This window comes from Microchirus variegatus (genome assembly GCF_963457635.1).
Source record: "Microchirus variegatus genome assembly, chromosome: 5".
NCBI lineage: Eukaryota > Metazoa > Chordata > Actinopteri > Pleuronectiformes > Soleidae > Microchirus > Microchirus variegatus.
The window spans coordinates 35,748,527-35,759,916 of record NC_139806.1 but is presented as its reverse complement, the minus strand read 5'-3'; positions in this window follow the sequence as shown (position 1 = coordinate 35,759,916).

Here is an 11,390-nt window from a genome sequence, read left to right as displayed (position 1 = left end):
TTCATTTGTTTTGCCATTACATTTTGAAAGTTTCATCATTTTAATTTGGTTTATGTTCAGTGTTCAGCGCTGCAGCACGGGGCAGCAATCAAGTCATTAGTGCACAGGGTAGATGGTGGAGCATGAAACAGCTATGATAACTGAGGTCAGAGTAGTTGATATTAAGGTATCTTATGCAGTAGTAGTAGTAGCAGTAGCAGTAGCAGTACACTAAAATGGAAGCAGTCCCTTTTAGACATAGATCCTGTTATATAAGACATATATCAATCTCATAAGGCATGATGTGCAATCCAACACGGTTGGGTTATGCCTTATTACCTTTTATAAAAGCCACAAATGGAAAATTGGGGCAATTACTGGCATTTGTGGATTATATATGGAGAATGCAGCAGAGCAATGTGGGACACTCAGGTGAGTGCTGGTGCCAGAATGAAGCATGGAGGAGATAGGACACATGCACAGATGAAATTTGACCAGTTGCAGAGAAAGTCAGCCCTTAAGTGCATGCCTGAAAGCAGCCACAGATCTCAATATGACTTTTTTTTACTAATTCAACATTACTAATCGACTCAGTTCAACTTTGAAAAATAAAAGTAAAACGGAGAGTAAAATGCAAAGATGTGTTTGTTTATTCAACAAAACTGAGGTACATGGACATGTGGCAACTGTGGTCATTAAGGACTAGGAGACCAGTCGGTAATGAAAGAGGATGAAGAAACTACAGCTTAGTTATCCCACTGACTTGGAAAAAAACCTCACTAGACTTTCATCACCTCGCTGCCTTTTTTCTTTCCGTGGTCATTTAAGCTTCCTCCAATTCCCCCGAGACTATGTTTTAAGGAAAGATTAAAAGATGAGGTTGGGTTTTTAGATATCTTAGATGCTTAGTTGTGCTGTTTTGCATAATGTTTGTCGAAACACAATATGCGCCCTCTCCCTTGGCTGTTGTATATTAATTTACAGCTACATCTAACTGCAGTGAGAAACAAATGTTGTGCATATTGTCAAGTTAAATATTTGTGTTTGTTCCTACCTGGTAATAACCTTAGACTGCACATAAATAATGGAGGTGAAGCTAGTGTGCAAGTTCTTACTATACAGCATGAGATCCAATGTGTATGTATGCTTTAAGGAGTGGCTATAGTGTGACTGACAGACCTGCTGGTCGAAGTTCAGGTCCACCCTGTCATCCTATTATGGCTTAAAAGCTTTAAACAACAAGATGGTGCTGGTCAGACTGCACAATTTTAGACTTCACACAGACCAATGGGTGACATCATGGTTGATTATCATTATGTCCGTTGATAGTTCAGTAGATTGCAAGTCAAATCAATTGAAAATTGTTGTTGTTTTTACCAATGGGAGGTAACCTCTTGTGCCAAGTAAAAACAAAAATGGACGAAAAAAGCAGGCAGAGTCTATTTCACTGCATGTTCCAGGCAAAACTAAATCATGTATGATGTATGAGGGATTCTGTATCAATTTTTATGACTTTTATTGAAATTATTGACATCCTGCTGGAAGACGAACGAGTCATAGTGATGGACGGAAATGATGCAGAAATGGAATTTGCAACGCCATCAAATTGAAGAAGAGGAAATTAATCACCTCTGTCTTGCATTCCCTCCCAATGTCGCTCAGATAAAAACAGTATGCATTACAGAGTCATTTGAGCCTGGAGTGAAAGACACTTTACTCTCTATGTTTGCTTAAGCTGTCTAATTATCCATAAAGGAATAATTGCCTCCTCCTTCGCCTCCATGAATCATTGTAACCAATGTGGTCACACACTCTAAGAAACCAGGCACAGACCACAGTCTCTTTAGGATACTGCGTCCGCTGTCATTTCTGACAGAAAGTGCATAAAACAAATGAAAAACACACATGAAATAATACATGATAAATTTGAAAAAAAGTTGACATATGGCAAGAATGCATAATATATTTAGGCACCCTTGTCATTTTATTGATTTCAATACCTTTAGCACTAATTATTGGAACTCAGAATTGGTTTGATAACCTCAGTGACCCTTGACCTCCATACACAGGTGATTCCCATCATGAGAAAGAGTATTTAAGGAGGTCAATTGTAAGTGTTTCTCCTCTTTGCAAAGAGTGGCAACATGGGAGCCTCAAAACAACTCTCAAATGACCTGAAAACAATGATTGTTCAACATCACGGTTTAGGGGAAGGATACAGAAAGCTATCTCGGAGATTTAAGCTCTCAGTTTCAACTGTGAGGAACATTGTGTGGAATGTGAAGACCACAGGAGAACAGCTCTAGTTAAGGCCTGAAGTGACAGACCAAGAAAAAGCTCAGATAAGCAGAGGCGAAGGACGGTGAGAACAGGCACAGTCAACCCACAGAGCAGCTCCAAAGACCTACAACATCATCTTACTGCAGATGGTGTCACTGTGCATCGATCAACTATTCAGTGCACTTTACACAAGGAGATGCTGTATGGAAGAATTTAACAGAAATGTCTTATCCCAATCCAAGAAACATCATGAACATTTACAGGGGTGCCCAAACTTTTGCATACAACTGTAAATAAGGAGGCTCCACCACAAACCCTAAGGGATGAAACAGTCATATATGCCCTAGCATATCACAGGAGAAAGGGAAGAAATAATACATATACAGGGGCAACTATAAGAATAGGGAAAACAAAAGTCCCGCATCATGTAAAAATAATGGAATTTATATTAACACATATCACAAAATAATAATTGGCACTGTAACATGATGACCGTGGTGCTTTGTGTGTATGTGTGGGCAAGCACACGCGTGAATGCATGTATGTGTGCAAATCAAGTTTTCACCCTGACAGTCACAGCTTTAATTAAATTAAAGCAAAGGTGTTAAAGCTGTTGATTGTCACTCTGAACGGGGCAAGGAGCACATAATACAATGCATATCAATGCAGCCAAGAGTGACTTCAGGACCCCAGGTGTCCGCCAAATGAGTGTGAATATTCAGCTTTTTCCCCTCCACTTAACTCTCATTTCACTTTGATGACATTTTATTAGCCTTCCCTTGGCAGTGCTGGCAGGTAAGCGATCCATATGAAAACAGATTATTTGTACCGTTCATTATCTTCAAAAATACAAAACAATAAATGTGAATACAAAGCGAAACAAAACATAAACTGGCCGTCCAAAGTCTGGGGGCTAACTCGTGCTTTTCAGTGCATTTAATAGGGCTGCATGTTAATCATAGCAATCATGTTTAGGTTTTTTTTTTTACAATTAAGACATAAATGATGTGAGAAGGTGTATTTTCTTCCCTCCCTTCATGAGCATGTTGTCCTCCTTCCCTCATTAGCCAACTTATTATTTCCCCCAAACTGCGGTGTATCGATTCATAATAAAAACAAGTTGCCAATCCAAATAAACACCATGTCAAGGAGTCGTCCAAGCAGACGGAAATATATGCACAGCATGATACCATAGGGCTGAAAACCGCAGGGACACTGGTGCTCCTGACCTAACAGGGGGTCCGCAGAGGCTCGCGAGGTGTATGCATGTGTGGACATATGTGTGCATGGGTGCACATATGAGTGGCTAATCATGTGTGGGCTTGTGACTCTATTTGAGACATTTATCTGTTCAATAACTGCAATAACCCTCACTGTCATGGCAGCCCTCTGCACTGTATAAGCCATTTTGAAAAGGTACTTTTATAGATTTCACTGCAGTAGAAATGACCACTTATCAACTGACATATTATATGAAGAGACTCATTTCTCCAGAACTGCACAGAATGTCTGAGAAATTGGTTGTACAGATTTTCTAGGCTCTGCTGTTCCGATACCAATAATGATGGAGATTGTTGGGGTTAAGCTTGAGACAAATAGCTCCTGAAGGTTGGCCATCGTGCAATGACCGTCCCTAGCACTTGTTGGGGGAGTGTGTCAGATGCTGTTGGCCCTTGTCGGCATCAACATGAGCCACGCCGATGTCTTTACTGCCGAATCAACATGTTGAATCGGCATCCAATGATGAGAGAGATCACCGTGGTTGGCCAATAAGAAGACGAGAAGAGGCAGAAATGACGGAATAAGCAAATAACAGCACACAAAACTGCTCATATATACAGTATGAATCTTTTTTCTATCAATGATTAATAATTCATTTGCATATTTAACAGGAATACAACTGCAACAGTTGTACAATGGGCCCACGGTTGGTGTAGTGGTTAGCACTCTTGCCTTTGCAGCAAGAAGACCTGGGTTCCTGGGTTTGAGCCCCGTTTGGAACAACTTCGGAATAAGGGCCTTTCTGCAAGGAGTTTGCATGTTCTCCCCATGTGTGCGTGGGTTTCCTCCGGGTTCTCCGGCTTCCTCCACAGTCCAAAAATTGACCGTAGGTGTGAGTGTGTGAGTGATTGGTTGTTTGTCTCTATATGTGGCCCTGTGATGGACTGTCGAACTGTCCAGGGTGTACCCCGCCCGAATTTGTTCCACCCAGCGCCAAGAAGCTCACTGATATTGATATTGTTGACGATTACAGACTCCTTCCAACTGCTAATATAGCTAATATAATGTCTTGTACAAGTGCAGAATATGCATGCTGGTTGCTTATTGGCAATAGTCAAAACATTTCGTGAATTGCAATGTTTTTCCCCCCGACACATGCTAGCCGATTGTTGGGGCAATGTTCTGGGCCTTAGATACGTTCACAACAGCCGTAACATAAAGTATGGCACATGGGTCGTACATGCAGGTGGCAAGATCCTCGTTTGTAGGAATTGTTCCTATTGACTATTTCAGTGTTATTTTTGAGATGCAAGCATTCATTTCTATCGAGTCATTTCAGGGATGTATAGGAGCAGGATGCAGGAACCCCGTTAGTACTGTCTACCGCTTTAATCCTCACTTGAGAGGAGTTGGAGCGGGGTTCACCCTGGACTGGTCCTCGGTCCATCTCAGGGCCAACAACACACAGAGAAGAACAACTATTCACTCCCCTCTGGTGCTGTAAATATTCAATTCTAAATGCCTTAGCATGCCTGACAGAGGACTGAGCTAAAGGGCAACAATTTGAAGCCAACAGCAGTGGATTCCCGTGCTCTCCATTTCGGTAATGATGATTTGGGGTTAGGACACAAGGAAGCTCCCTTAAGGAACCAAGGGAACTTGTGACCTCTACTTGTGTCATGATGTGGACCCCCAAGGCCCCATGGAGCAAAAGGCCTACAATAATCGGTTGGACCCCACTGAGCGTGAGCATAGCCACGGCACACCAGGGTCAGACGAAAGGACAGGCAGAGTGAGTGGTCCACAGGGCAGAGAGGAATATGCAGGGGGTGAGTGCCATGGCTCTCATGGTGTTTTTAAGGTCATGCTAATTGCTATAGATGTACAGCATGCCTTAGGTTAGCTCTGGCACTGCTGAGGAAGAGGAGGTGAGAGATGGGGGTTGAGAAGGTATAGTGGTACAGGTGTGGACCTTTAATTAAATACCACTGCAAAGGTTAATGTATAGAACCAGAACTGCATACACCTTTAAGTGGAGGACTTTTAAGCACAGCCAAGAATATGCCTCACACTGTGAAAGTGCCTGTGCGTGTGTGTGCAGGCGTACGAGTACAGAGTACATGGGTGAAATCAGAGAAGGAAATGAGGGTGAACAATTCAAAAATAGGATTCACTTAACTTATTCACTTAATTTCCCCTTGGAGGTGCAAGAAAGTGATTTACAGATATTGTTATTATAATAATATGCCCAGTGCATGGAAGTAGAACTGTGCTCAATCTGTGGAGAGCTAGAAGTCGGAGATAATATCCGGTCAAATTAAAAAAAAAAAAGACTGAAAGTCACCATCAGTGTTACGTGTTAACTATGACATCTGCAAGGTTTCCACAAAATATATTGGAAGCTGTATTATTAGGCATCGTCGCTCCATGAATAACCTTAAAGATTGTGTGGGTGTGTGTGTGTGTGGGTGTGTGCCTGTGTGTGTGACCCTTGATAATTAGTACCATCTGCCACATTAGAACACCTCTGGAGAGACAGGTTATCTTCACAGAGGCACGACAGACAATTTAACATGAATGTGTCTGCTACAAAGACAGCGGCGACTGCGCCGGGTTAAAGGCATAGTCGAGGCTTTTTGAAGTGCGGTTGAGTGAGGTACCAAAATACGCTGACTTTGCTGAGTGTGACGTCATTTACATGGACCTTCTTGGCAGGCCAACATTTGCTCTTACTGATAATCTAACCGCCAACAGGGACAGAGGGGGCAAACTGCCTTTAGCCACTTAACAGAATGCTCACCTAAAAAACTGTAAGCACACTTAAAGGTGCATTTTGTAATAAATCTAAAGCAACTGGCCATAAAATCCTCCTAATATGTCACAGAGACTCAGGAATAATGTTCATATAACAAACTGAACTCACTTTTTTGCAGACTGCAAATCATGTTTATGTTTTGAAATCATGTTTTGGCGTCATGCGGCGCCACCTACCGCCGTCTACCAATCATTGCAGTCAGTAGAGTCTCAGCTGCCGAGCAACCACGGGTTGCCAGTAACGTCAGAAAACGAAACCAACAAGACCTCGGTATTTTGAATTTGAATGTTGTAACCGTTGTTGGCCACATTCTTACATATAAATAGTTATGTATATATATATAGGGTATAGTTGATCAACAACTCCTGTGTCCTGTAATTTACAGTCCTTGAATTTCTCTATGGATTTTAGTGCAGGAAAATGAGCCACGGTTGATAAATATGTCTATACCTCACACAACAAAAAAAGAGATAAGCTAAAGCCTATAAATGTATTTTAATTATTATTCAATCTATCTGTTTGTTTGTTTATTTGACTTTACATTTCCCAATATGCACACATGCTGTAAGAGTTAGGTTAAAATTTAATTGACTAATTAGAAAATAACAATGATGTCTGACCCCTATTACAATTTTGGCTCAAAGACAGCTGCAAAGAAAAGAGAAAAGCACTCATTCACATATCTCGTTCCCTGGAGTCATCATCAGGAAACTGCAGACTGCAAAAAGAGCTTTGGGACCATTTCAGCACAGAAAAGGATATTCACAATGCCAACAAGTACACTGCAAATCCACCAATTCAAATATGAGAAAGAGACATAGAGAGAGAGAACATTCTATTTGATCTCGCATCTCAAATTAGTCTTAACACACGTCTTATTGTCTTACAACAGCTTGTACGGAAATTGTGTGCAGAATTGTCACAGTAACAGATCAGTGTCAAATCTCTGCAGTGCATAAGCTGAACTGGGATGAGGTCATAGACAGTGGTTCAGCCAGTGGTTGTGGTTCCTCCAACTACCCAAACACGCTACTGGGCTTTCATTTAAAGCACTAATTGGGTATTCATGTGGCGTTTTGTTTGTTTATCACCACGTTACCACTGCAAGTCTTGGTTCAACACATCTCATTTTCATCCTCGACATGAAAGCTAGAGACAGTGGAATTTCTGCACTGTATTTCAGCCACAGAGCATAATCTCAGTTAACACAAGCTGGTCTCAGTTCTCTCTTTTGCTTTGAATTACCACCTGCAGTGGTTTTGTTGTCCCCCCCACGTTCCCCCCATGTTTTGTTAAATAATTTATTCTGCCTTTAAAATTCTCTCCTATATACCTTTCTGCATGCAAAGGAAGATGGCAAATGTATACTCATGAGGATTTCGTAATGAGTCGGTGGTGGTTGTGGAGGACTTTTACGTGGTCAGGATTGCAGCGTGATTTCTTTAAACAATTAATAAGAGAATAACGCCATGGGTTATGATGTGCAAAGGGGCTCCCGGGTCATCAATATTTCATTATATCCATTAAAACCCCACTGGACAACCAAGACAACTATATCCATCTGCTGTTCTCCATCATGTTTCTCCTCCCTCTCATGAGGTAGTGATATGTTCACCTTCTCATCCATTCAAATCAAACAATACCCACTTCAATTACACCCTTGTCACCCTGAAAACCGATTGCTGATCCACAGCTCCTCGTTTTAAAAAAAAAAATGGCTTGTTTTTTTCTCAAATATGGCATGCCACAAATCCCTTTACTCTAATAGCATTCGCTCTCTTTCCCTTCTGTTCCTTGTTTTGCCACAGCCATGTTTCCAGGCTGTTTCCAGGGTTGTGAGTTTGGGGTATGTCTAAGCCACCGCCTGACTGAGAGCTGAATCTGGCCTCTTTCAGACTCACAGCTTGTGCTTGTCTCTATTCTCCTCCTCCTCCTCCTCCACCTCATCCCTTTGCCTCCTCCTCCTCCTCCGCCTCCTCCCATCACCTCCTACTTCTCATCGGCTTCCATGTTGTGGCAGCCACGAGAGGCTTTTGGGGGCGCGGGCCAATCGGAGCAACCATTGCCGCCATTTTACCAATCACAAAGCATAATATCCATTGTACATGTAAAATCTCCAGTAATTACTTGAATTGCAACTGTATGATTGGGAACTTCTTCAGCTTCTTTGAGCTGTGACCACCAATCCTGCAGCTGTGGCAAACACCGGAATGTTGGTTGGAAATAAAAACTCTACTTTTGTTTATTCTGTATTCACTATTTATTTTTATTTTTTTTTAATGCTTTATTTAAAACAATATTAACAATAGTAAAAAAAAAATATATATATATATATATATATATATAGTCAGATCATTGCACAACCCCTTATTACCAGGAATATTTCATTCCAATCCCATTAAGTCCATTGTTTCCTCAACCATAGGCCTGGAGCGTCATAGAAATATGGTTAAATTAAATATATAGCCTTCTCAAATGTTTGTTCATTTCAAGATTGAACAGGAAATGTGTATTGCCACTGTAAAAAAAATGCATTTTCAGTTAAAGTGCATAGGTTTGAAAGAATAAATAAATGCACATTAAGTTGAACTTTAACTAAAACCCACTTTACAGCAAGTAAATGCAGTAGGTCTGAATTTCTTGGAACTCTGCTGCCAAGAAGGGTATAAAAGCTGGAGCAGTTATCGCTATAGTTTTATCGGTTATAGAGCTATTGTACTTAGTCTGCATGTAGAGTTCAGCACAGGTAACACTGTATCTGCTTGAGAAACCTTTGCATCATAGATGTTTAAAGAGAGGAGAAAAAGCTCCAGAGATTTCTCATCCCTGCCAAAAACACTTCACGGCATTTCGACATTATTGACAAAACACCGCTCTGCCATTTTCAGACATGAACCTCTTTATGCAAATCGGAATCGCTGTTAAGCAAGTCTGAAAATCTGAAACGAGTGCTGCCATTTCAACGTCACATCTTGACTTTCTATGCTTGCATAACCAAATGACGAAATGACATTATTAAACACATAAACTGCAAGAGCAGCAATGTGCTTGAAATTTAATCATTGGCTGGATTGTGTTCAGAACCTGTTTTTTTATTATTATTAATGAATATAATTATTATTATTATCAGCAGTACAAGTAATAGTAGTAGTATTTCATAAATGATCGAATGAAGCACTACATTTGTCACTGGCGGTGAAAACAGCAGGAGGCTGTTGGGCTGGAAGGATGAGCATACAAAGTGAACCAGAGACCAGTGTTTACATCCAAGTTCCTTGTGTGGAAAGAAGTCATTTATGCACTTTGGTTAGTGGAAGGGTGTAGTTTTGACTGTATACAAATAATCACATCAAAGTTTGTTTTTTTTCTGCTTAAAATTAACGCGGTTTACCATGAGATGGGGCTTGGAGACCTCAAGCGTCCTTCAACCTTACAACTATCCTTAAATAAAGGCTTCGACAGCAAAATAAAATTATAAAACACACCATGAATACAGCTTGTAAGAGCAGAGACCAGCCTTCTTCCTCTCTATCATATCATTTTTGGTTCCCCACTGTTCTTTCTCGCTGCTCGCTGCTTCCTCTCATGCACAAGGTGCCAAAACGCGTTCAAACACACGACTCCGCTTAAATGTGCCGTCGTGTCTAAAGCCTAAAGGAACATTAAATGTCGCCTACACGTCTGAATGTCAAAAAGGCAGCACTTTAAAAGACGGCTGGCGTCAGCTATGTTAATGCGATATCCGAAGAGGCCTACACTGACATTGATGGCACGTCACCTTTGAGTCGCTGAAGCTCAAGGTCTGAACTTCTGAGCGGAAAAAGAACAGCTTTTGAGTGAAAAGTCAAAGATCTCGAGAACTCATTTTCACTTACTTAACTGCCGTACACTTCACAACAAGCTTTCCCCGTTTCCTGCAACCTGTTTGCAAGTTATTACCTATTTGATTATTTTTACGTTTTTAGAAAATTGAATGTGCTGTAAGCGTGCGTACGTGTGAACTGAACCGAACAGCGGGACCGCACAGATGTGCAATACAGTCTTGGGAGGAGGACGGCTGTATGATCTCACGTATGTCACAAAAGATGCTAACACGAGTGGAAAAAAAAAAAAACGTGTGTCACTGATAAGTGTGAAAGCAATGTGTTTTACTAGATCTAGAAAAGAGCTAGGGGGGCCTTTTAATGGTTACACACTCATCTCTTCTCCACGCTAATTTCTACTGCTGTTTCCTCCCAATTAACAGAGTTTGTGGTGCAGAGAAGGCCTCTTGCCTTTCACTCCACACATGGATCGAGTTAGTTCTCCAACAAGTAACTTGGCAGCTTTTCCGTGGAGTTGCACAAACATCCCCGCAAGAAAATCCAATGTGCCAGAAAGTGTCTATTGGTCATCCTGGCCCCTCCTGGCTACTGACATTGTTTATACATGCAGATTGGAGAAGCAGCGCTGTGCTGGCACCCTGGGCAGATTGGTATAATTAAGTGAATTGACTAAAAGGGATGCAATGAATATCCCAGCACAGTGTCAGGTCGCCCATACTCACAAATTAAAGCCAGGGGCCAAAGAGCGTAAACATGAATTTATCTGAAGAGTGAAAGCAGCGGGATTGTATTCAGGACTCATCCTATGTGCCATTCATTATGTTTATTTTGGTAAGGCATGTAATAATTTAATTTAAGTAACAAAACAAACACATCCCTCCCGTGTCATGTTTTTACGATGTTCTTGATTGTAAAATGTCATTTTCATGGTGATTTATTCAGTCGGTATATTTAAGAAAAAATGTCGGTAACGTTCCGTGATCTCTATGTTCTCACTCGGCAGATTGGTTATACATCAACAAACGTAAACACAATTATAATTCACGGCCGCAAACGGCACCTGCCGTCTCTCAGCCGTGCTCACAAACACAAACAAATATACCTGAGGAGCATGTGGTGGTAAAAGTGAAAGCTAATTAAATGACAGACAACAACACACAGGGGAGGCATACTCTGGGAAGCCTATCACCAACTTCATCAGAACAGCAGTAGCATGCAGCGTCGGAGCTTTATAAGCCCCTCGTCGTCAAACGTTTTTTTCACCAAGTGCA